This window comes from Pinus tabuliformis, chromosome 9, assembly GCF_031772625.1.
Source record: "Pinus tabuliformis cultivar Carrire ecotype Pingquan chromosome 9, CPIR1, whole genome shotgun sequence".
NCBI lineage: Eukaryota > Viridiplantae > Streptophyta > Pinopsida > Pinales > Pinaceae > Pinus > Pinus tabuliformis.
Window position 1 is genome coordinate 1,599,627,944 of NC_142307.1, and position 26,156 is coordinate 1,599,654,099.

Below are 26,156 nucleotides of genomic sequence, written 5' to 3' on the forward strand. Positions count from 1 at the left end.
TTAAATAAATACAATAGAGACAATATTAGATGCATGGGTATTGAAGGCCTCCATGGGACTAGCCATTGCAGATCCAATTAAGTTCTTAAGCATGTTTAGTTCTAACAAACCCGTAATAGTGGTCTTCAAGACCTTGCTAACAACTACCTTGATAATGACAACCTTACACATTACTGATTTCCCACACCATTCAATCCAATTCACAATTGTGGGTTTCTTGTCTGCACATAAATTGTGCGAAAATTACACGATGAATAGCCAAAAAAAATTTCATTAAACAAAAAGATGGAAAAAAAGGCAATAACAAAAAGTGTAGTGAACTAAGAGTCCATAGAACCAGTGGAAATAGGGATGACCCAAAACCTGAATTTCAATCAGAATCATTGAGACTTGCATGGCCTAGAGAGACTTTCCAGAAACAATGATAACATCCATACAAAAAACTCCTTCTGAAGGAAATCTAAAACATTCTACATGCCCTTGGACACCATATTCATCCCCATGGCATCTCTAGTGGAACAACAAAACCTCATGTTATAATTGCTTCTTACAATTGCTCACTTGATTCATTGCGACCTAGAAAACCTACTAGTGTTTTTATTATATTCATAAGAACATCAGATCAACGAGAAAGAGTCAATTTATATTACTCACAAAATGGTTGCTTTCTCATATACAACAATATGATTCTCTTGAATAATTGATATATTAAGCATATATAGCATTAAGGGATTTTGGAGTGATAAAACTACTAGAGTGTATACGCATGTTATCCAAAATAATAAAAAATAAATCTAATCATCATACCTATTGAATATTAGATACAATATTTTTTAGTTATTGGGATGTTCCAAGTAAAAGTTGAGTTATGCAGCTCTCCTAGATGTGAGGAATTGAATGACAGGATCCCTAGTCATGCCATTTCTAAGAATAACACTTGTAGCACCACCAAAAAAAGAATGGCCTTACAAACACTGTTGGTGCTCGCCACCAAGTAACCCTCGGTAGTGGCCATGGGAACCATGTTTTCAAAGCCATCGAGAATAAGAGGCTGTGGAACACCCACATGAATCTACACATACCCAATAAGTAGTTCATAATATTGGCCAAGGATGGATCCATAATCAAATCCATCCAAGGGAATCTCATCTACACATCTCCTAGTTTCCATCTCCAAAGCCCTTCTTCTCACCGAAGCAACTCTCCTACAGTCTCCCCCAAGAGTTGATTCTAGGGAATAAGAAGACACTTTGCCACAACTCACAACAACTACAATATCTGTAGAAAATCTGTGATAATTTAACCCGATAATGCAATATATATCAAAGCAGAATACTATAACCTACTTATACTATCATTTTTTGGAAGCTTAAAGATCGAGTTGAACAATATAACCAGAAGAAGAAGAATTAATGGCACAATACACATGAAAATACTTTGTGGAAAGTCTCAGATAAAAACCCAACACTATTGTATTATCATACATGGTGGAAATACATAGGAATTATACAAAGCCTTAGCTCTCGCAGCTAGCCATCTCTCCGTACAATCCTCACAGATGCTCACAGACAATCTTGGCTTCTCTTCATCCTTCCTCTCTGCCCTCCAAGCTCCTATTTCCTTGCATTGTTCCTTGTGGATGATTAGCCTATTACCAAGTGGAAAAATAAGCCTTCAAAACTATGCAATCCTCAAGGATGAATCCTTGACTACATGCATGAGTTTTCTCCATGAGAAAACACATGCAACTGATAGTACACTATCCTTGAACATTATTCTCAATTGGGTCTTTCTCAAAATAGACATGCATGAGTTTCTGATGAGGGAATCTTCAGTTAACTGGAGTAGCACTAGTTAAGTGCATTAATGCATCAACTGAATGTTAACTCACTATTTGTTCCTCAAACAGTTTGGAACTAATTTAACTAGACTTAACTCAGTAAACTGAGTTAACTAATTACAACTCAAATATAACTCAATATTATCTCTTTAATTTAAGGGATAACTCTTGCATGACTTCAGAAAGACTTCTAACTTGAATTTCTCCAACCAATTAATTTAAAATAACTTAATTAATTATTTCCAAGTAGTTGTTAAGACTAAATTCGATTTTAATTCACAATTTAATTCAAGGACAAATTAAATTGGAATATTCTTGTTGCCATATTTCAACACTCCCTCTCAACAAGAAAGGGATTATCTGCCACCCCAATCCTGTCTCTATGGAACTCGAATTTACACTTTGACAATGCCTTTGTCAAAATGTCAACATCTTGTTCCTCTATCGAAATATACTACAACAACATGATCCTCCTTGCTACACAGTCATTAAGATGATGATACCGGATGTCGATGTGCTTGGACCTATCATGAAATACTAGATTCTCAGATAGTTTGCTACAACTCTGGTTATCACAATATATCATAGTTGGATCCATCCTCTGATCAAACAAACCAACTAGGATTTTCCGCATCCAGATGGCCTCACATGCTACCTGACTTGCGCCATGTATTTTTCCTCGATTGAGTTGAGTGCAACCGACCTTTTTCTCATGTTGTACCAAGAAACTACCGCTGACCCAAGGTTGAAAATCCCTCCTCATGTGCTCTTCTGATCTGATGGACTCCCTGCCCAATCTGCATCAGTGAAGCCCTGTAGCTTCACTCCCTCTGTCCGTCTGTACCATAATCCATACTGAGATGTGCCTCTGAGCTATCTCAATACATGCTTTGCCACCTTCCAAAATATCTTGGTAAGCTAAACCATCGCTTGACTTAGTTGGTTCACCGCATAGCACAAATCTAGTCTTGTGTTCATTAAGTACATCAGTGAACCCACAAGCTGCCTGTACACAGTAGCCTCTACCACTTCTCTTGAAGTAGCAACCTCCTTCCTCTAGTTACTTGCTAGAGGATTCTGCATGGGCTTGCACTTCTCCATGTGGAATCTCTTGAGTATCTCATTGGCATACTTGCCCCGAGACACAAACAACTCCCCATCCTTCTGCCACACTTCCATGCCAAGGAAGTAATAAATGAGAAACATGTCTTTCATCTCGAATTCTATTACAAGGTCCTCCTTGCAAGACACGATCAACTGATCATCACCAGTCAATATAGGATCATCAACATAAAGTACGATGATCAACAACTTACCTTTCACCACGATGTGGTACAAGTTCACGTCCGCTTCACTCTTTATGAAGCCCAACCCGGTGAAGTAGTTGTCTATGCTGGTGTACCAAGCACGAGGTGCTTGCTTCAACCCATACAATGCTCTCTTGAGTTGTCACACATGTGACTCAAGATCGAAGGTCTCAAAACCTTCTGGCTGCTCTTTGTACACCTCTTCCTCAATTTGGCCATTCAAGAATGCAGTCTTCACATCCATCTGATGGATCTTCCAACCCATCTATGCTGATAGTGCCAACATAGATCTGATAGATGAGTACCTTGCGACAGGAGAACAAGTCTCATCATAGTCAATCCCGTCAACCTTTGAAAATCCATGGGAAATAAATCTTGCCTTATTCTTCTCCACACTACCACCTGCAGTTTGCTTTACCTTGTAAAGCCAACAGGAACTCACAACTGACTTGTTCTCCGGTCTCGAAACCATGTCCCAAACACTGTTATGAACTATGGAGTCATACTCCTCCACCATAGCATCAACCTAAATTGGTTGCTGCACTGCTTCCTTAAAGGAAGATGGCTTGGTCTCAACACATTCCCTAGCAAGGGCCATGTATCCAGTGTACTCTCAAGTGACCTCCTCTGTTTGCGCTGAGAAGATGGTGCTCCCACATTCTCTCTCGCATCCTCCAACAATTTGTCAGCTTCTCTTATGTGCTTCCATCCATCTCTGGAAGACTCTTCTTGAGTCCATGTCTCCACTCCTAGAACCTCTGAATGTAGCTACTCTGCATCAGTTTGAGGCTCCTCCTCCTTAGGAACCAACAATTCATCCACAGCCTGTAGTTGGAACTCCCTCTCAAGGGAAACTCACATGGCCTTCTACTCATCAAACTTGAGATCTCTGTGAACCACTGTCCTCCAACTGGTAGGAAAGTACACCCGATAGTTGTGAGGTGTATCAGTGTACCCCACAAATATCCCCAACCTTGTTGTCGGCTCAAGCTTCTTCTGTGCATCCTTTGTCACATGGAAATATATGAATGAGCCAAAGATCCTGAAGTGACCCACATCTAGACTCTTATTGAAGAAAGCTTCCTCTAGTGTCTTCATCCCAACTATGTGATGCAGGCTTCTATTCTGAAAATAGACTGTTCTGTTGCATGCCTCAGCCCGCAAGTGAAGTGGTAGGCCTTGGTCACGCAACATTTCTGGTGCTGCCCCTACAATAGTTTTGTTCTTCCTCTTGGCCACCCCATTCTGCTGTGGTTATGAGGTGCCGTCAAATCTTTTTTTATTCCTTCTACTGCACAAAAGTCCTTAAACTCTTCAGAGACATATTCTCCACAATTGTCACTTCTCAAGGCCTTGATCTTCTTCCCTGACTCTTTCTCGACCAAAGCTTTGAACTCACAAAACTTTGTGAAAGTTTGGTCCTTCTTTTGCATGAAATAAATCCAGCATTTACGAGAATAGTCATCAATGAAAATCACATAATACCTTTGCTTCGTTGTGGATGTCGTCGAGAATGGTCCACACAAATCAGTATGAACTCGCTCTAAGATAGCCTCTACTCGACTGTCTCGATCATGAAAGGAAGACTTGGTGTACTTTCTCAAGGTACAACCTTTGCATGTGTCAACTTGATCAAGTTTACCTTTGGGAAGTCCTATAGATATCTGTTGCATTATCTTGAAAGCCCCATGATGAAAATGGCCCAACTGCTTGGGCCACAACTTGCCAATGTCTTGGCTTTGCACCAATTCTGCTTTTGTACTCAATGTTGCACAATCATCTACCTCTATTTTATAAAGATTCTTCACCTGAATCCCTATCCTCTTGGTTTGAACCATGGCTATGTGTCTTAGAAACGCCTTTCCTTTACTAAAGACAACATCATAGCCTTTTTCCTCCAACATTGCGACCGATACCAAGTTCTTCTTCAGTACAGGCACATACATCACATCTGTCAAGGTGAGAGGAGCTCCATGCTCCCACTGAAAAGCAACCGTGCCCACTCCGAAACACTATACTTTCCGTCATCACCCATCTCTATGTGCATCTTGAGGTCTTTTTCCTCTAAGGCATTGAATAAATTTTTATCACCGGTCATGTGGAATGAGGCTATATTGTCAAGATACCAGACGCAACCCATCATGGATGACACCATGCATGCAATGAGGGTAAAGTCCATTTTGAATTGAAAGCCTAATGCCTCACCTTCTGATCCTTCCGAGGATCCCTTCTTAGACTTCTTTGATGGGAAATTAGTCGCATAATGTCCCATCTTGTGACAATTAAAGCATCTTACTTTAGACATGTCACCCTTCTTCCCTCCATGAGAAGAATTCAATTTGAAATGGGAAGCCTTCCCCTTCCCTTTCCTTGCCTTACTTGCTAAGGCCAGATTTTCTTCATCATCATTCTTGGATGAAGAACCATCTCGTGTGCTCCTCCTGATATCCTCCTGCATAAGATCTGACCACAATCGTTCCTTATCTGACAGTTTCTCCCTTCCATTCACAGATTCCTGGTAGCTATTCCAACACTTTGGAAGGCCAAGGAGAGCGAGGCTCACCATATCATCATCGATAGTAGTTATTCCCACACTGCCAAGCTCATCTCTGCAAGTGGTGAGCTTGTTCAAATATGTGGAAATAGTATCGCCCTTCTCCATCTTGATTCTTTGAAGCTTATCCTTGAGTGCAAATTTCCTCTGGCCACGACTGTTCTGGTAGAGGTCCTTCAATGTCTTCCACATTGAAAATGGAGTATCCTTCCCATGGAGACTCGAGACAATATGGTCTCGAACTCCCTCAAGGATGATCTATCTCACCTTAGCCACACACTTATTCCACTCAGCCAACTCTTGTGCATTAGTTGAAGATGGCTTTAGTATTTCTTGATCAGTGAATTCCTTTAAGCCATTGTCTTCTAATACAACATCCATTCTATCTTTCCATGCTATGTAATTCGAGCTACCTTCTAAGGCATACTCGAGTCTCAAGCCATAAAATGACATTGGCCAACCTTGAAGTATGATATGAATTCGATTTGCACTTACAACCCCGAACTTCAAACTTCGAATTCTCTTCTTAGTATACTGTTCACAACTCTGATACCATGTAGAAAATATGTGATAGGTTAACCCGATAACGCAATATAAATCAAATCAAAACACTATAACCTACTTCTACTATCAGTTTGCGGAAGCTTAAAAATAAAGCTGAACAATATAACCAGAAGAAGAAGAATCAATGGCACAATACACATGAAAATACTTTGGGGAAAGTCTCAGATAAAAACCCCACACTATTGTATTATCATACATTGTGGAAATACATAGGAATTATACAAAGCCTTAGCTCTCACAGCTAGCCAGATCTTAGTACAATCCTCACAGATGCTCATAAACAATCTTGGCTTCTCTCCAACCTTCCTCTCTGCCCTCCAAGCTCCTATTTCCTTGTGATGTTCTTTGTGGATGATTAGCCTATTACCAAGTGGAAAAACACGCCTTCAAAACTGTGCAATCCTCAAGGATGAATCCTTGACTGCATGCATGAGTTTTCTCCATGATAAAACACATACAACTGATAGTACAATGTCCTTAAACATTAATATCAACTAGGTCTTTCTCGTAATAGACATGCATGAGTTTCTAATGAGGGAATCTTCAGTTAACTCGAGTAGCACTAGTTGAGTGCATTAATGCATCAACTGACTGTTAACTCACTATTAGTTCCTCAAACAATTTGGAACTAATTTAACTAGACTTAACTCAGTAAACTGAGTTAACTAATTACAACTCAAATATAACTCAATCTTATCTCCTTAATTTAAGGGATAACTCTTGCATGACTTCAGAAAGAATTTTAATTTGAATTTCTCCAACTAATTAATTTAAAATAAATTAATCAATTATTTCCAAGTAGCTGTTAAGACTAAATTCGATTTTAATTCACAATTTAATTCAAGGACAAATTAAATTAGAATATTCCTGTTGCCATATTTCAACAATATCTTCATCCTCATTATCACTAATCGATGATGTTAATATCACTCCATCCCCCTTTTGGTTGTTGTTGCACTTGAGAAGGAGGAGACTAGTAAGGCTTCACAACATCAACACCCAATTCTTCATTAGAAATTAGTTGCAGATAGGGAATAGGGCTCATGGGCTCCTCCACCTCCTCCTTCCTCACCTTATCAAACTCGTCATCCCAAATAGCTGAACCCTCACTGTCATTGGTCTTGGAGGTGGTGATAAAATTCTAGACATAATCAATGCCAAAAAATCTGATTAAGTATACGAAGGAGGCAAGTTGAGAAACAATGGCCAACGTCTCCCCAAGTTGAGTGACAATGGCTAGCATCTCCCCAATGGCATAGAAGTTGTCCTCTTCTCCCTCCATCTCCTCATGAGAAAATAGGAGACACTGAAAAACATGATAAAGAACACCTTGTTTATCATTCCCATGGGCAGTAGCAAAGCATCAGATGGCTTTGGGTTTGATTTGGTATAACTATTACCATTCATGAACTTGTTTGTAGGCCTAACTCCAACAAGTTTAACAGTTGCACATGTGGATGCATCAATGCAAAAATTCATTTCATCTCCATTATTTTTTCTATTTTCTATGCCCATGTTTACTTTCGTTGAAACCATAGTATCCATTACACTTAAGTGAGAAATAGGGAAGAAGCAACAACAAAACATTTTTGTTTTGAACAAAGAAAGATGATCAATATATGCACTCTTCCCTAAGTCTCTGGACTCAGAAATAGGAGCGAGGTGGGTAATGTTTATAATCCCAATGCCATAGGAGCAAGGTGGGTAATGTTTATAATCCCAATGCCATATTTAATTATAATTAGATATCTAGATAAATTATGATAATATTATTTTTTTCACTTGACTTATTAAATTTAGGTCCTATATTTCTGCATTATGGTCAATTGATTGATTCTCCTCTTAATGTATTAAGTTGTTCTCCTCTTAACTATTCCAACCTGCAACAATAAATGTTTTCTACAGTTCAATGTTTTGTGTGGATTTCATGGCTTCCTGTGACATTTTGTGCGTTTATACTATATAGGTTTTCTTGGGAAAAAACCTATAATAAGGGTAATATTAAATGACTTGAACAAATATCAATCAATATGGAAAACTGAAATAAATATTGTTACGATTCAATCAGTATGAACAGAGATCAATCACTATGAAAAATTGAAATAAATATTGTGATAAATAACCTATCTATATTGTGCAAAAACTAAAATAAATAACCTGAATATAATGTGCACTCTCTCTCATGGTATGTTTCCAGGGTAAATAATAATTTCAATGTTTAAAATGCAAATTCAACAAAGGTTGAAGTTATTTTATAGTTATTTGCTATTGAATTTGATTTATAACAAGAATTAATATGGATTGTGATCTCTCAAATTTGAATATATGTTCTCGATTGATTTTGATGTGATCTAATAACTAGGAATTTTTTATGATTGACCCTTGTGCTTTGATCTATTTAATGGATAATTTAATGGGTTGGGTGTCATTTATTGAATTTAGTGGGTTAAATTTTTGAATAACCCAACATTTATGGCTGATATCTATCAACTTTGTATACTTGTAGGTAGGAATGTGCATTGGGATACTTAGCTCCAAATCAGTTCAGTGGCAGTTGAAGCGATGGGTACCTTGTATTGGTAGATTAGACCATTTTGGGACAATTTATAGTTTTATTTGTTTTTTACTTGGGACAAGATGTTTTGTACTATTAATATTAAAAAGAGTATTTATGGATAGTTGTAGGACTAGTTATCATATGGACAAATTTTGAACATAATTTAAAATATATTTGCACTTAATGTTATTTATTTTTATTTAAATATTAGTAATATATGTGTCAAGTTCCACTGGTTTGTGAGACCAATGCTATGACAATCACTGGTCCCTTCAAAACAATAGACATCTCTCCCCTAACTTGTAAGAGATAAATAGAGAATTGTCATTTAACCAATTGAGCAGGAAAAACAATTATAGGGAATGAGATATTCAATCAATAAGTTGTATGTATATTTCCTCTCGACATATCAATGCCCCTTACTCTACACTTCCCAGGGTTTTCTCATGGCATATAATGTGATTTAATTAAATTGTAAACTTACCGCATCACAAGGGCATAACTAAGGCTACACCACTCGGTGCGCGCAAGATTCAATCCTAAGTTTCGCAACCATTCACACCAATTCGTTTTCCTACTATGACTTTTCACATTTATTTACTTATTAATTTTCACATTTATTTATTGATTAATGGCTAAAATCATATTTTTCCAGTGTAAAAATATTGTAAAATGGTATAGTGATTGTAAATGAGTGTAACTATTTAAATGTGAATTAATTATAATGCCGTGAAATAATTGTAAATGAACTTAAACATTTAAGTATTGAATCAATTAAAAAATAATAAAAATAAAAATAATTAATATTATAAGTTTGTTTTATTAATAATATTATATAAAATAATAAATTTAAATAATAATGATTTATATTCATAACCATGATTAGTAAGTCATGTTATTAAATAATATTTTTTATTAATCAATTTAGATCAAAGTCTTGAAAGGATCAAATCTCTCAACATGCAAACTTTTTTGAATGCATAAATTTGAGGAAGGATTTGCACCTGGAGAAATTTGATTCCTGACAACTATTTAAAGATAAGATGGAGCTATATTCCTTTTGACCAAAACAACAATAAAATGTTTTAACTATATGATTTTTTTATATACTAGATTTATACAATATCTACATAGTTGACATTGAAATATTTTGTTTATGATTCACGTTCTCTATATTCCGATAACATATATTCATATTCATAAGATACACACATTGAATTATTTTTGTTATTAATAATATTTTAAATGTTACATGTCAACTCAATATTATACATTAACTGAGTTACAAATCTACCTTATTCCTTGAATTCGAAAGAAATAATGGAATAACAACTCACTCACTCCTTCTATATCTATACATATTTGATGTTAAAATATTTTCCTCAACATACATATTGAATTATTTAATTTATGATCCATATTAAACCTTTTTTTTAATCTACTTCATATAAAGAATTAAATAAATTACACATATTCCAAAGTGAAAATATAAGAAAATTTAAATTTAAATTGATTTATTTATTTTTCTCTCTATAAAATTGATATAAAATTATGTTTGTTAATATGGACATTAAAATATTTAATGTATAATTGACACCAATATCTTGGTTATTTATATATTTTTGGTTCAAATATTACATGTGATTTGAACTTACAATGGGTTACACATCATATAAAGTCAATAAGAATTAAATAAATTACACATCATATAAAGTCAATAAGAATTAAATAAATTACACATCTTCCAAAGTGAAAATATAAGAAAATTTAAATTTAAATTGATTTATTTATTTCTCTCTCTATAAAATTGACATAAAATTATGTTTATTAATATGGACATTAAAATATTTAATTTATAATTGACATCAATATCTTGGTTATTTATATATTTTTGTTTCAAATATTACATGTGATTTGAACTTACTATGGATTACACATCATATAAGATCAATCATATTATTTTTACATATCATATATTAACTTCATATTAAGTGGTGAAGGAATTAATTATTTTTTGTTTGCTACTTAATGTAAGTTTGTCAGTCCATGGGTCTCTTTTAAAATAAAATGAAAAATGAAAAATTATGTTCTAAATAGAAAAATAGCATCGGCTACAATAAAGAAAATGAATCGACGTAAAAAAATGTATGAGTAAGATGTTGAAATCTTATACTTTTAAAAAATATTTTAAAAGAGATTTAAATAAACTATTTGAAAATCTATGTTAACTAATTATATCAACTTCATATATATCAACTTCATAGACTCTGGGCAAGGTGGGTCCCCTGTCCCACAAACAAGGGGGTCTCATACACCTATGTGGTGTCTGGCTTGGTCATGACCTTAAAATTCGATAATAATAATAATAATAATAATAATAATATATAGAAGAAAAATTGTTAAAATAGAAAAAAAATTGTTAAATAAAACACTTTAATGATGTATATGAAAAATATTTATGTCTGGATATACATGTGATGTAAAAAAAAAAAATGTAAATTAATTATATATTATATATCATTTAAATTTTTCTATGTATATATCATGAAAGAATTAAACTTTTAAAACACATTATATTTTGCACTCTAAAGAAGTTTAGACATGAAGAAATTTGATCCCTCTCGACTCATGTGAGATCCATACTTAAGATGGATCTATATTAGTCTATTAACTTCATTTTAAATGGTGAAAGAATTAATTATTTCTTATTTTCTACTTTATGTAAGTCCTCAGATAACTGGCACAGCTAACCTCTCTATCCCTCTTATAGACTTCTAAATTCAATTAAGGAGAACATAACTAGCTTTACTTTTATTAAGCTTGCCTTACCTACCAGACTACTTATGTTACAATCAAATAGTGATAATAGGAAAGCTAACCTCTCTACCCGTCTTATAAACTTCTAAATTCAATTAAGGAGAACATAACTAGCTTTGCTTGTTGAGCTTGCCTTACCTACCAGACTACTTATGTACAATCAAATAGTGATAATAGGAATGCGATCGGAGTAGAACAAAAGAAGCAAACTTCCTACCTGGGTCACTTAGTTGCTCAAGTTTTCCCAAAGAGTCTAGCTGCTTCCTTACCATGAGCACCATTTTTTAGTATTTAATATGAATAATTTTTAGAAAGCAATCAGACATCTATGTCATCAAAATCATTATATTTTTAGAAAGAAATTAGATATCTATGTCATCAAAATCACCATCTTTTCATAGTAGCTTCCTTACAATGAGCACCATTTTTTAGTACACAATATGAATTATTTTTAGAAAGAAACAAGAAGTCGCCAATAGAGGGGCATCTATGCCATTAAAATCTCCACCGGGTTATCTTTTCTTTACTAGCCATGGGAAAAAAATAAATGAAATTTATGTTATTTTTGGCATATATAAATTTGATGTAGGATCAAACTTGAAATTGAAGTATTTTATATATGATTAACATTGTTATTTTGTTAATGTAAGTATGATTTTATTATTTTTAAATGTAATTTGACAACATCTCACTCATATAAGGTTGTAGAAGGCATCTAAATGCAAGGAAAAAAATCAATTTTGGCCATAAATAAAATACTTCAATTCCTGACTTGAATTTACATCAACTTTATATAAGAATAAAATAATTGAGAGTAAAAATTAATAATTAGGTTGAGAGACACTCTACATGCCAATATGAAGCAAATGTTGTAGTTTCCACAAAATGAAATATTAGATCAAAATACTAATACTAATAATAATAAATAATATAAGCTTAATTAAAAAAATAATAAAATGTAAGTAATAGGAATAATAGATTGACTTAATTGAATTGATTATATTGGAATTTTATTTTTATTAGTAAAATTATAAACAAAATTTTATCAAGGAATCTTCGGCGAAAATCACATAGAAAATTTTTGTCAAAGCGTTTCGAACCAGCGAGTGTGGTTCATCGTCAGGGCAAGTTGAATGAACAAATCTCAGTTAGCACATTAAATAGATAGGGCAGAGAATCCCATGACGTAACGGCTAACAACCAACAGCTAGAATTGACTGGATAACAGCTAGTTTGACTTTGATAAAAGGTAAAATAATATTAATATATATACATTTTTATTTAATTTATTATAATAATTAATTTTAATAAGAATTTTTTTAGATATCATTTTTGGGATTCAACTGCGTTAAGTAAGTCATTCAAACATATGACCATTTCTTGACTAATTTCTCATGATTTTTGAATAGTTCACTTAGCACTCATTGCATCGGGTGATGCTCACAGGGGTGAAGAAGTGGGATTGAAACTAGTGAAATGTGGAACGAATCACATAGCATCAATCATCACTTCCGGGGCTTGCACCCGGTAACCAGGACTTCCCAGGAGGTCACCCATCCCAGAACTCCTCTCGCTCAACTGGGTTAAGAATTTTTTTTTTGTTATTGATATTAAAATTAAAATGTAAAGGAGAATGCTAGAATAAGTAGATTAATATATATATATATATATATATATAAATATAAATATAAATGAATTAAATTAAAAATTATGTAATATAAATTAATTACTAGTTAGTTATAAATACCAAAAATAGAGTAATAGTTAATTATATTTATTAAAATATATATTTTTATAAATATTGGCCAAAGAATTATAGTTTTAAATTACAAAATAGATTAATTCTAAAATTAATTTATGTAAAGTAAAATTAATAGACAAAGAGTTTACTTCGAAAATATTAGTTAGTTACAAATACCAAAAATAGAGTAAATTATAGTTATTAAAATATATATATTTTTATAAATATTGGCCAAAGAGTTAAAAAGAAATATTATAATATTAAAAATTAAATTAGTTTTAAAATATAAAATAGATTAATTTTAAAATTAATTTAAGTAAATTAAAAATAAAATTAACAGACAAAGAGTTCACCAAAAAAAACCAACAAATTAAAAACAACTAATAGTTTAAATTAACTAATTAATTCAAAATTAATATTAGTAAATTTATAATTAAATCAAGTTTAAATAAATAGACACAAAGTTTAAAATAAATCAATAAATAATAATAATAATAATGATAAATAAGCCAAAAATATATATAAAATAAATAAATAAAGCTAAAAGTAAATAATAATAATAGATAAATAAGATTATTCGGCTGTTTTTCAGTCTAAGGAGGTCCCAGCGCTGTCCTCCTAACTGCTTTCTTTCTTTCCCTCCCTTAATTATTGTTAAGTTTGTGATTTCTATTGTATTCTATTTTATCTATTTATTTATTTATTTATTTATTATTATTATTATTAGCTTTATTTATTTATTTTATATATATTTTTGGCTTATTTATCATTATTATTATTATTTATTGATTTATTTTAAACTTTGTGTCTATTTATTTAAACTTAATTTAATTATAAATTTACTAATATTAATTTTGAATTAATTAATTAATTTAAACTATTAATTGTTTTTAATTTGTTGGTTTTTTTTTAACTCTTTGTCTGTTAATTTTATTTTTAATTTACATAAATTAATTTTAAAATTAATCTATTTTATATTTTAAAACTAATTTAATTTTTAATATTATAATATTTACTTCTAAGTTCAAAGAAAAATTGTGGTGTGAGAAAGATTTAGCGTCTAAAAGAAAATTAAGTTATTATAAGAAGGTCATCAACCCCACCCTTGAAGATCAAAAGTATCTCTCTATTCTAACTAGCTCAAAGAAGAAAATTAATATAGCAAAGATTAGAACGAATTCTCATGAGCTCCATAGTGAAACTGGCCGCTGGGCAGTTCCTAAAACGCCATGGATGGAAAGGATCTGCCATATTTGTGAGAATAGGAGCATCGAGGATGAAAACCACTTCCTCTTAGAGTGCCCTGCATACAACCACATTAGATCTCAATTTCACAACATTTGTTACAATACTGACCTTCCTAGCCTTTTACAATGCCAAATGTCACGCTCTAACCATAGATTAATTTTTTTTTACATATTACAGATTCTGCAATTCTACATACACCGAACCATAATATATCAACGTATACATCAACCACGTGAACCATAATTCTCCAAGGATTTCGACTTATATGATTATGGAATAATATTACAACATGCACCTACGACTTTCGGCTTGACATATTCATGGTTTATTATATGATATGCACTTTACAATCATCACGGTCAATATACATTTGATTAACAATTATAGTCATAACATTCGAATCTCTACTCAATGATAAAAGGTTAGTCTTATATATGTTTGGTTTATGTTGTGGTGGCCATGCGTCTTGTTGCCACGACCGATCCCGGGTACCGTGGGCTGGCACCAGCCTTGATTGCGACCTGTATGGCATTCAATGCGAGATCGGTTTAATCTGCTTTGGAATATGAGTACCGTAGAGCACTGTCGTTTGCAGCACGGGCTTGCTGTGGTTCATACACCTGGCCTGATCAACGACTCTCCTTCGTTTCACCATGTGTGGGGACGTGATCCAGAGTTGCAAGGCTGGCTCCTTGGACTTCCCATTTCGCGCTCAAACGCTTCCGGATCCTTCTCGTTGATCGGACGGTGGTGGCAGACCTTCTCAGATCAAGGGCAGAGGCGATGCCACGAGGCCGAGTCTTGCGTGAAATATTTAATGTTCATTTTGCATTGGCTTTGTTATTATTTTCATTCTGGTCGAGAGTTTAGCTCCCGAACTCCTCGACTCGACCCTGTTCGCCCAAAGGCTTTGAAGTTCTCCACTGCAGCAGTTTTATCAAGGCACGAAAGAACACTTCAGGTTCTGTTCAGATTAAGCTGAGTTTATGAGCTACACTTCTGTTATCGTTTACATTTGATTGTTTTTGTTTCTCAGTCGATGGACATATTACTCAGTCATCTATTTTCATGGTTTACAGGAAAGGCTTCCAGCGTGCAAGCAGTGTTGGGGAGAAGACCCAACTTTCCAGCCTCGGCCATTCTGCTACAGGTATGAGGAACCCCTCATTCATAGGTTCAATTAATCGATTATACTTACTCGGAACAGTGGCTAATCCTCTCTTCTGCTGAACAGGGAGGCCGAGTTCCTGGTTTTCAAGTAATTCTCCGCTAAACGACTAGGTTTTACTGATTACGATCCCATATGGCTCATTTCCTTGACTGTTAGTTTGGATGACTTTAGTCTTTCTTAAGAGCTCATGATAGGACGGTTTCTGTCCAAGCTCAGTTCTCTGAGTGATGTATTTATGCACAGTTTATTATTTTGTTAAATGCTCGACTCACAGCATACAGTTAGACATATACGATTTTGATTATGCCATGCGATTTATTGGGTTGCGTTTGTCTCAGGCTCGACGTTTGTCTCAGACTTGTTTATATATATATACTCGTATTTAAGTTTTCAGCTCTATCTCTTCTTGGCACAACAATGCTGTCTCATTTTATCAGCGTTTAACTCCTGGTTATGAGTTACATGCCTGGGATGGTATTAAGATCTGTTTGACTTGTTTTTCCGGGTATACAAATATAAACCCAAGTTTTATTTATTAATTTGCGACCATGGCATTCCGGCCGTTATGCATTAACTTTAACCAAACCCTTTTATCCTATTTGAGATGAGGATTTTACTAAATGTTTTCGACTGAGGCTGCTTGTAACCCCTGTTACCATGCGGTCCTCGGCATGTTACTTTCTTTAAAACTGTTATGATTATAGTAGGGTAAACCTGTGATGTTAACCCGCGCATATGTATATATTTAATACAGTAGTATGGTTCTTCGTTTCCAAGGTGATGGCGGTCCTCCTGGCCGGTCAATGTTTATATAAAAGCTTGTATTTGTTCGCAAGAGGCATGAGGTTTATACATGTATTGGGTTTGCGGGCCTGTCAGTTCCGTTTATGAAATAGTGGTCATTCTGTTGTGAACGCAATACATTTCTTGTTAGAGGTGCCTGTTCTTTTCTTTCGATTTTCGACTGTAAATAAATAGTTAAGATTCTTTCTTTGACATGCAGATATAGGTAAGGGTTCTTACCGTAGAACTACTATTCATATTATTTACTGTTTCTGCAGAAGCTAAGACTTATGCATTCAATTTTCTTTCTACTGTTATTTCGAATAAAGTATGCATGAGTTGATATTCGGTTTCATAGAATGCTAATGTCTCGGTTTCTGTCTACAAATACAGCAACTAATGTTCTTTTCTTGGCTTAGAATATAAATAACAGTCAACGAGGTTATGCTGTACCACTCTTTCTAGCACAGAAGCATGTATCTTTTTAGCATAATATCCACACCAGAGTTAACTCTATAAGTAAATGTACACATAGTAGGCCATACCTATTCCTGTACAAACCTACTTGTATTGCTTGTCAGTCCACCCGTCCGTAGGAAGATTTCTTCTTAATCCTTCCACCCCCAAGCACTTGTAGGTCCTACTCGACCGTAATTAAACTGGCCTCGCCAGTAAGCGCTATCTGATCCTAACCAGACATAGCGTACCAAGAAAATTCCTTTCCTCTTATGCCATCTGATCCTAACCAGACATAGCATGAATATTTTCTTTCTTCCCTGCCATCTGATCCTAACCAGACTTGGCATTTTTCCCCTTTTTCCTCTAGGGTCTCAACTACCTCAAGGTAGTTAGGGTTCCATTGTAACTGATTCCCCTGTTACTAACCATGATTAATCATAACTCAGCTCAAACAGTACCAACACAATTGTTTTTCATTAATCATAAAATTAATAACAGGAATATATATATTTTCAAATAAAGTCTTTGTTCAATAATTACTTTTACTATTTACTAACATTAACTGTTCACAAGGGGTGTTACATCTCCCCCTCCTGAAAGTCTACATCGTCCCGATGTTGCTGTTCATCCATAAACAGACTGGGATAAGCATCCCTCATCATTTGTTCATTTTCCCAGGTGGCCTCTTCAGGTCCAAAGTGCTGCCACTGCACTTTAACCTGGCTGATGACCTTTTTCCGCAGCTCGACTCTTCTCCAATCTAATATGTTCACTGGTTCGACCAGGAACTCTCCTTCCGGTTCCACCTGAAACACATAACAATTAAATCAGCTGTTTACTAATATTTTATTTCAGTTTACATTATATGACAGTCTTCCCTTACCTGAATGTCCTGCCAACTTATTATATGCCTAGGGTCATACACATATCTCTTTAAAACTGATACATTGAAGACATTATGAACCCGAATATGGCTGGGTAGAGCGAGCTGATAAGCTACCGGCCCTACTCATGCCAGAATTTGGAATGGTCCACAAAAACGCGGTGCCAATTTGGCACAGGCATTCCATTGGAGGGTACTTTTCCTAGCTCGAATTCTGATGTACACATGTTCACCCACTTGATACTCTTTAAATGTTCTCTTCTGATCTGCAAAATTCTTCTGCCGGTCCTGTGCCATCTTTAGATTAGCTCGAACTCTTTTCACCATGACTTCCATCTCTTCCAACATCTCGGGACCCATCAAGAATTTGTCCTCTCGTCCACCCCAACTGGATGGTGTGTGACACTTCCGGCCGTAGAGTACTTCGAATGGGTTCATCTTCAAGGATGAGTGATAACCATTGTTATAGGCGAATTCCACTAGGTGTAGATACTCCTCCCATCGCGTAGGTTGTTGCATCACATAAGACCTCAACATGTCCTCTAATACTTGATTCACTCGCTCAGTCTGTCCGTCAGTTTGCAGATGGTATGCGGTGCTGAAGCTCAATTGAGTTCCTAGACCTTCAAATAAGGTCCTCCAAAAAGCTGAAGTAAACTTAACATCACGATCAGATATTATAGCTTTCAGCAGCCCATGAAGTTTAAATATATTTTGCATAAAAATGTTTGCGATTTGAGCTGCACGATAAGTGGATTGAACCGGTATAAAGTGAGCTGACTTGCTGAGTTTATCCACAACCACCATTATAGAATCATTATTCTTTTTGGATTTCGGCAAACCGGTGATAAAGTCCATGGTTATGGTCTCCCATTTCCATTCTGGGATGGGTATTGGCTGTAGTAGTCCTGCAGGATGCTGATGTTCAGCCTTCACCTGTTGACACTCCAAACAGCGCGCCAAGTATTCTACAACATCCTTTTTCATGCCTGGCCAATAATACTCCTTCCTTAGTGAGGTGATTAATTTCTGGTAACCAGGATGTCCTGCATAAGGACTTCTATGATTTTCGTCCAGAATCTTTTCTTTAATACTGTTCCGATTGGGTATGTAAATCTTCTTCTGATAGCACAACATGCCGGCTGAATTCAAGGTATAGCCTTGTTGTATGGAACGGGTATCTGAATTCTGCACTAAAAGCTTCTTTTGCAAGTAAATCTGATCTTGCGCCGCAGCTTCCTCAATCTCTTTGTCAAGAGTGGACCATCCTTGACTGATACCAATCTCGTAAATGCAATGCACTTTTCGGCTCAGTGCATCAGCTACTCTGTTCTCCTTTCCCTTTAAGTGTTTAATTTCGAAATCGAAATTTCCCAAGAAGTCCACCCATCTTGCTTGTCTTGCGTTTAAAGTAGGTTGACTAAAGTAACTAGTCAAGCTGTGGTGATCCGTCATTAATAAAAATTTCCTTCCTACCAAATAGTGACGCCACATCTTCAAAGCATGGATCACAACGGTTAATTCCAGATCATAGGCAGAATATTTCTGCTCATGTTCTTTTAACTTTCTGGACTCATAGGCAATCACTTTACCTTCCTGCATTAGCACTCCACCCACGCCCTCCTTACTGGCATCTGTACAAACTACATACTCCTTTTCAGGATCTACCACACATAATACAGGTGTTGTGGTAAGTAAATGTTTGAGTTGTTCAAAACTCCGTTGACAGTCCGCTGTCCACTTAAACACCTTTCCCTTCTTTTGCAAGGAGGTAATAGGATAGGCAACTCTAGAAAAACCTTCTACAAACAGCCGGTAATATCCAGCCAGCCCCATGAAAGATCGAATATCTGCCACATCCTTGGGTGTAGGCCATTCCATTAGAGTTTTAATCTTTTCGGGGTCCACAACTATACCTTCCTTCGTAATAATGTGGCCCAAATATTGGATCTGTTCTTTATAAAAATCACATTTACTGAATTTTCCATATAACTGATGCTCCCGTAAAGTCTGCAACACTATCCTTAAATGCTCCTCATGCTCCTTCCTATTCCGGGAGTATATAAGTATATCATCAATGAAGATCAATACAAATTTGTCTAAGTATTGATGAAATACACTATTCATCAAACACATGAATGTGGCAGGTGCGTTAGTTAATCCAAAAGGCAGCACTACAAACTCGTGGTGCCCATAACGAGTACGAAAAGCTGTCTTGGCTATATCCTCATCTTTGATTCTGATTTGATGGTAACCCGATCTTAAATCAATCTTTGAGAAGATTGTCGCCCCTTTTACCTGATCAAACAACTCGTCAATGCGGGGTAGTGGATATTTGTTCTTAACTGTCAGTTTATTCAGCTGTCTATAATCTATGCACATCCGCAGAGTCCCATCCTTTTTCCTTACAAATAGCACAGGGGCTCCCCAAGGAGAGACACTAGGGCGGATATACTTCTTTTCCAGCAGCTCCTGCAGTTGCATTTTTAATTCAGTTAACTCCGGCACACTCATCCGATAAGGTGCTCGGGACACTGGGGCTGCTCCGGGTATCAGCTCAATGGTGAAGTCTAAATCCCTTTTGGGCGGCAGCCCCGGAATTTCTTCAGGAAATACATCTGCAAAATCTTGCACTACTGGTATATATTTAACATTTGCAGCCTTATTCACGGAATCCGCAACCCCCACTTGTACTGCATAAATCTGGCACTTATTCCGAATACACTTAACCAGCTGTGAGGCTGTGATCGGTCGAATCTGCACTGGTTTCTGGATGCCTTGAATCTCTTTTCCCACACCCAGCTCATCTCGGTAAGAGACTGTTTTTGTTTTACAGTTAATTACAGACCACCGTCGTTCCAACCAGTCCATTCCTATCAGCACGTCATAGGAACCAAGAGGGAGTACATTTAATTTAGTTGTTATGGTTTGGCCAGCTAACCTTAATGGACAATTGCTGACTTTGGTTAGTACTCGTCTTTTGATCCCAGTGGCCAGCTGTACTAGCCAAGGACTTTTAAATTTAGTGGTTTGCAAACCACAACTTTCCACAACCTTGGGGCTTATATAGCTTAAAGTAGCTCCTGGATCTACTAAAATAGAAACAGTTCGATCACAGATCTTACCTTCAAACTCTATCATTGTTGGCTGATAATCAGCTTGTCGATCCTCCAATGCTGTGTTTATTCTGGGCATGGATCGAGCCACATCTCCCACTGTCGAAGCTTCGTAGATCTGGGACAGCTGATCGTTGTCCTTCCGATGAGGGCAGTTTCTAATATAATGGGGTCCGCCACAACCCCAACACTGAATAGGTGGCCGAGCTGAGCCTTCATTGTCCAGTCTAACTTGTTGTTCACCGTATTTGGATTCTGCAGGAGGCTTGAATCTTCTCTGAGTTTTAGCTGGGTTTTTAGTATTGGCTCCTTTCGAAAATCCTTTCTGAAAACTGTTGCGTGCTCCCTTACTACCCATAGGCATTTTGCTGCCCCGCTTATCTGTCCAACGCTTTCCAGAATTTTCTCCTTTTGACTTGTTCTGCTGGTAACACAGTCTTGCTTTTCGAATTGCTTCATCCATGGTTTTTGGATTATCGAAATCTATCCTTTCTTGCATTGTCAGAGGTAGGCTACTAACAAATCTTTGTACCTTAGCCTTATCTTCATGAATATAAGGCACGTAACGAAGCAGGGAGGTGAATTTAGTTACAAACTCGTTAATTGTCTGCTGCCCAAGCCGCAGATCATGAAATTCTCGCGCTTTTTCATCATAAAAGCGTTCTGTCAGATACTTCTCCTTGAAATACCTTTGAAACATTTCCCACGTCACATCTTGTTCACTTACTCCCCGCACCATCTTGACCTCCTCCCACCATAGCGTGGCTTTGGCCTGCAGCTGGAATATGGCCAGCCTTGCTTTAAGATGATGATCATATTCATATACCTGAAAATATTTATTCATGTTAATCAACCATGCCTCTGCAGCTTCTTCTGATTCCCCATCAAAATGAGGTGGTTTGATTTTCTGAAACTCCCCTTGTAGTTCCATCCGGGGTCTTTTCGGGGTTTGATATTCAGAAGCATTGACAGACTTCTCTCCTCGCGTTTCTGCTCTGTCCTCCACTTCTTCTGGTTCAGTATGATAGCTCTGTTCATCTGTTATTCTTGGTTGTTCAGGTCTCGGATGCGACTGCTGTTGGTGTTGCTTATCAGATAGGCTTTTCAGAATCCTCTCATGTTCAACATTTAACCTTTCATTATCTGCTCGCAGCCGGGCCATTTCGTCCTTTAGCTCTTGCACTGTCCTCAATAGCGTCGAGTCATTATTGCGGCCTGCTGCTCCCAATTGTACCCAAAGCTCAGGATTTCCCTGAGGTTGTCCCATGATATCCGGTGGTTCCGGATTTCCATAAGGAGCACTATTTGCCCTTCTCATTCTGCTACCACCTGTTCCAGGATAGCTTATTAAACAGATTTAATTTATCTGATCTTATATCTTAATACTATTTGTATTCATGTTACTATAACTTCCAAAGTAAATTTCCCCAAAGGTCACAGAGTTGTAAACCTTGGGCTCTGATACCATATTGTCACGCTCTAACCATAGATTAATTTTTTTTTACATATTACAGATTCTGCAATTCTACATACACCCAACCATAATATATCAACGTATACATAAACCACGTGAACCATAATTCTCCAAGGATTTCGACTTATATGATTATGGAATAATATTACAACATGCACCTACGACTTTCGGCTTGACATATTCATGGTTTATTATATGATATGCACTTTACAATCATCACGGTCAATATACATTTGATTAACAATTATAGTCATAACATTCGAATCTCTACTCAATGATAAAAGGTTAGTCTTATATATGTTTGGTTTATGTTGTGGTGGCCATGCGTCTTGTTGCCACGACCGATCCCGGGTACCGTGGGCTGGCACCAGCCTTGATTGCGACCTGTATGGCATTCAATGCGAGATCGATTTAATCTGCTTTGGAATATGAGTACCGTAGAGCACTGTCGTTTGCAGCACGGGCTTGCTGTGGTTCATACACCTGGCCTGATCAACGACTCTCCTTCGTTTCGCCATGTGCGGTGGCGTGATCCAGAGTTGCAAGGCTGGCTCCTTGGACTTCCCATTTCGCGCTCAAACGCTTCCGGATCCTTCTCGTTGATCGGACGGTGGTGGCAGACCTTCTCAGATCAAGGGCAGAGGCGATGCCACGAGGCCGAGTCTTGCATGAAATATTTAATGTTCATTTTGCATTGGCTTTGTTATTATTTTCATTCTGGTTGAGAGTTTAGCTCCCGAACTCCTCGACTCGACCCTGTTCGCCCGAAGGCTTTGAAGTTCTCCACTGCAGCAGTTTTATCAAGGCACGAAAGAACACTTCAGGTTTTGTTCAGATTAAGCTGAGTTTATGAGCTACACTTCTGCTATCGTTTACATTTGATTGTTTTTGTTTCTCAGTCGATGGACATATTACTCAGTCATCTATTTTCATGGTTTACAGGAAAGGCTTCCAGCGTGCAAGCAGTGTTGGGGAGAAGACCCAACTTTCCAGCCTCGGCCCTTCTGCTACAGGTATGAGGAACCCCTCATTCATAGGTTCAATTAATCGATTATACTTACTCGGAACAGTGGCTAATCCTCTCTTCTGCTGAACAGGGAGGCCGAGTTCATGGCTTTCAAGTAATTCTCCGCTAAGCGACCAGGTTTTACTGATTATGATCCCATATGGCTCATTTCCTTGACTGTTAGTTTGGATGACTTTAGTCTTTCTTAAGAGCTCATGATAGGATGGTTTCTGTCCAAGCTCGGTTCTCTGAGTGATGTATTTATGCACAGTTTATTATTTTGTTAAATGCTCGACTCACAGCATACAGTTAGACATATACGATTTTGATTATGCCATGTGATTTATTGGGTTGCATTTGTCTCAGGCTCGACGTTTGTCTCAGACTTGTTTATATATATATACTCGTATTTAAGTTTTCAGCTCTATCTCTTCTTGGCACAACAATGCTGTCTCATTTTATCAGCGTTTAACTCCTGGTTATGAGTTACATGCCTGGGATGGTATTAAGATCTGTTTGACTTGTTTTTCCGGGTATACAAATCTAAACCCAAGTTTTATTTATTAATTTGCGACCATGGCGTTCCGGCCGTTATGCATTAACTTTAACCAAACCCTTTTATCCTATTTGAGATGAGGGTTTTACTAAATGTTTTCGACTGAGGCTGCTTGTAACCCCTGTTACCATGCGGTCCTCGGCATGTTACTTTCTTTAAAACTGTTATGATTATAGTAGGGTAAACCCTGTGATGTTAACCCGCGCATATGTATATGATTAATACAGTAGTATGGTTCTTCGTTTCCAAGGTGATGGCGGTCCTCCTGGCCGGTCAATGTTTATATAAAAGCTTGTATTTGTTCGCAAGAGGCATGAGGTTTATACATGTATTGGGTTTGCGGGCCTGTCAGTTCCGTTTATGAAATAGTGGTCATTCTATTGTGAACGCAATACATTTCTTGTTAGAGGTGCCTGTTCTTTTCTTTCGATTTTCGACTGTAAATAAATAGTTAAGATTCTTTCTTTGACATGCAGATATAGGTAAGGGTTCTTACCGTAGAACTACTATTCATATTATTTACTGTTTCTGCAGAAGCTAAGACTTATGCATTCAGTTTTCTTTCTACTGTTATTTCGAATAAAGTATGCATGAGTTGATATTCAGTTTCATAGAATGCTAATGTCTCGGTTTCTGTCTACAAATACAGCAACTAATGTTCTTTTCTTGGCTTAGAATATAAATAACAGTCAACGAGGTTATGTTGTACCACTCTTTCTAGCACAGAAGCATGTATCTTTTTAGCATAATATCCACACCAGAGTTAACTCTATAAGTAAATGTACACATAGTAGACCATACCTATTCCTGTACAAACCTACTTGTATTGCTTGTCAGTCCACCCGTCCGTAGGAATATTTCTTCTTAATCCTTCCACCCCCAAGTACTTGCAGGTCCTACTCGACCGCAATTACACTGGCCTCGCCAGTAAGCGCTATCTGATCCTAACCAAACATAGCGTACCAGGAAAATTCCTTTCCTCTTATGCCATCTGATCCTAACCAGACATAGCATGAATATTTTCTTTCTTCCCTGCCATCTGATCCTAACCAGACTTGGCATTTTTCCCCTTTTTCCTCTGGGGTCTCAACTACCTCAAGGTAGTTAGGGTTCCATTGTAACTGATTCCCCAGTTACTAACCATGATTAATCATAACTCAGCTCAAAGAGTACCAACACAATTGTTTTTCATTAATCATAAAATTAATAACAGGAATATATATATTTTCAAATAAAGTCTTTGTTCAATAATTACTTTTACTATTTACTAACATTAACTCTTCACAAGGGGTGTTACACCAAAATTATAGTGAACTCGGGAGGCTTCTCTCCAAGCTTTTTGAGCATAGGAATAAAATCTTAAATCAAAATAAATAATTTGTATTTTTAGGTCTGATAGATCATTATTTGGTCTTAGCTGACGTTAACCACCATCATCATCATCATCATCATCATTTCTTTTTAACTCTTTGGCGAATATTTATAAAAATATATATATTTTAATAAATATAATTTACTCTATTTTTGGTATTTATAACTAACTATTATTTTTGAAATTAATTTATTTTACATAATTTTTAATTTAATTCATTTTAATTTATATTCATCAATATATATATATATATTTTCTAGCATTGTCCCTTACATTTTAATTTTAATATCAATAACCAAAAAAAAATTCTTATTAAAATTAATTATAATAATAAATTAAATAAAAATTTACATATATTAATATTATTTTATTTTTTATCAGAGTCAAACTAGCCCTTATCTAGTGAATTCTAACTATTGGTTGTTAGCCGTTAAGTCATGTGATTATCTGCCCTATCTATTTAATGTGCTAAGTTAACTCATGGGATTCTCTGCCCTAGCTATTTAATGTGCTAAGTGGGATCTGCTCATTCAACTTGTCCTGACGAAGAACCACACTGGCTGGTTCGAAACGCCTAGACAAAAGTTTTTCTATGTGATTTTCGCCGAAAATTCCTCAATAAATTTTTCAAAAAATAAAATATTGCATTTTTCTTAAGACTCAATAGACAAGAACATGAGATGAATCTACACTCACAATTAAAATCAT

At 36.0% G+C, this 26,156-nt stretch overlaps 1 pseudogene; it reads right to left on the bottom strand.

The window, feature by feature from the left end:
* LOC149154874 (3-hydroxy-3-methylglutaryl coenzyme A reductase 1-like) lies at positions 1 to 23,032 on the bottom strand (annotated as a pseudogene).
* Positions 23,033 to 26,156: the final 3,124 nt, after the last annotated feature.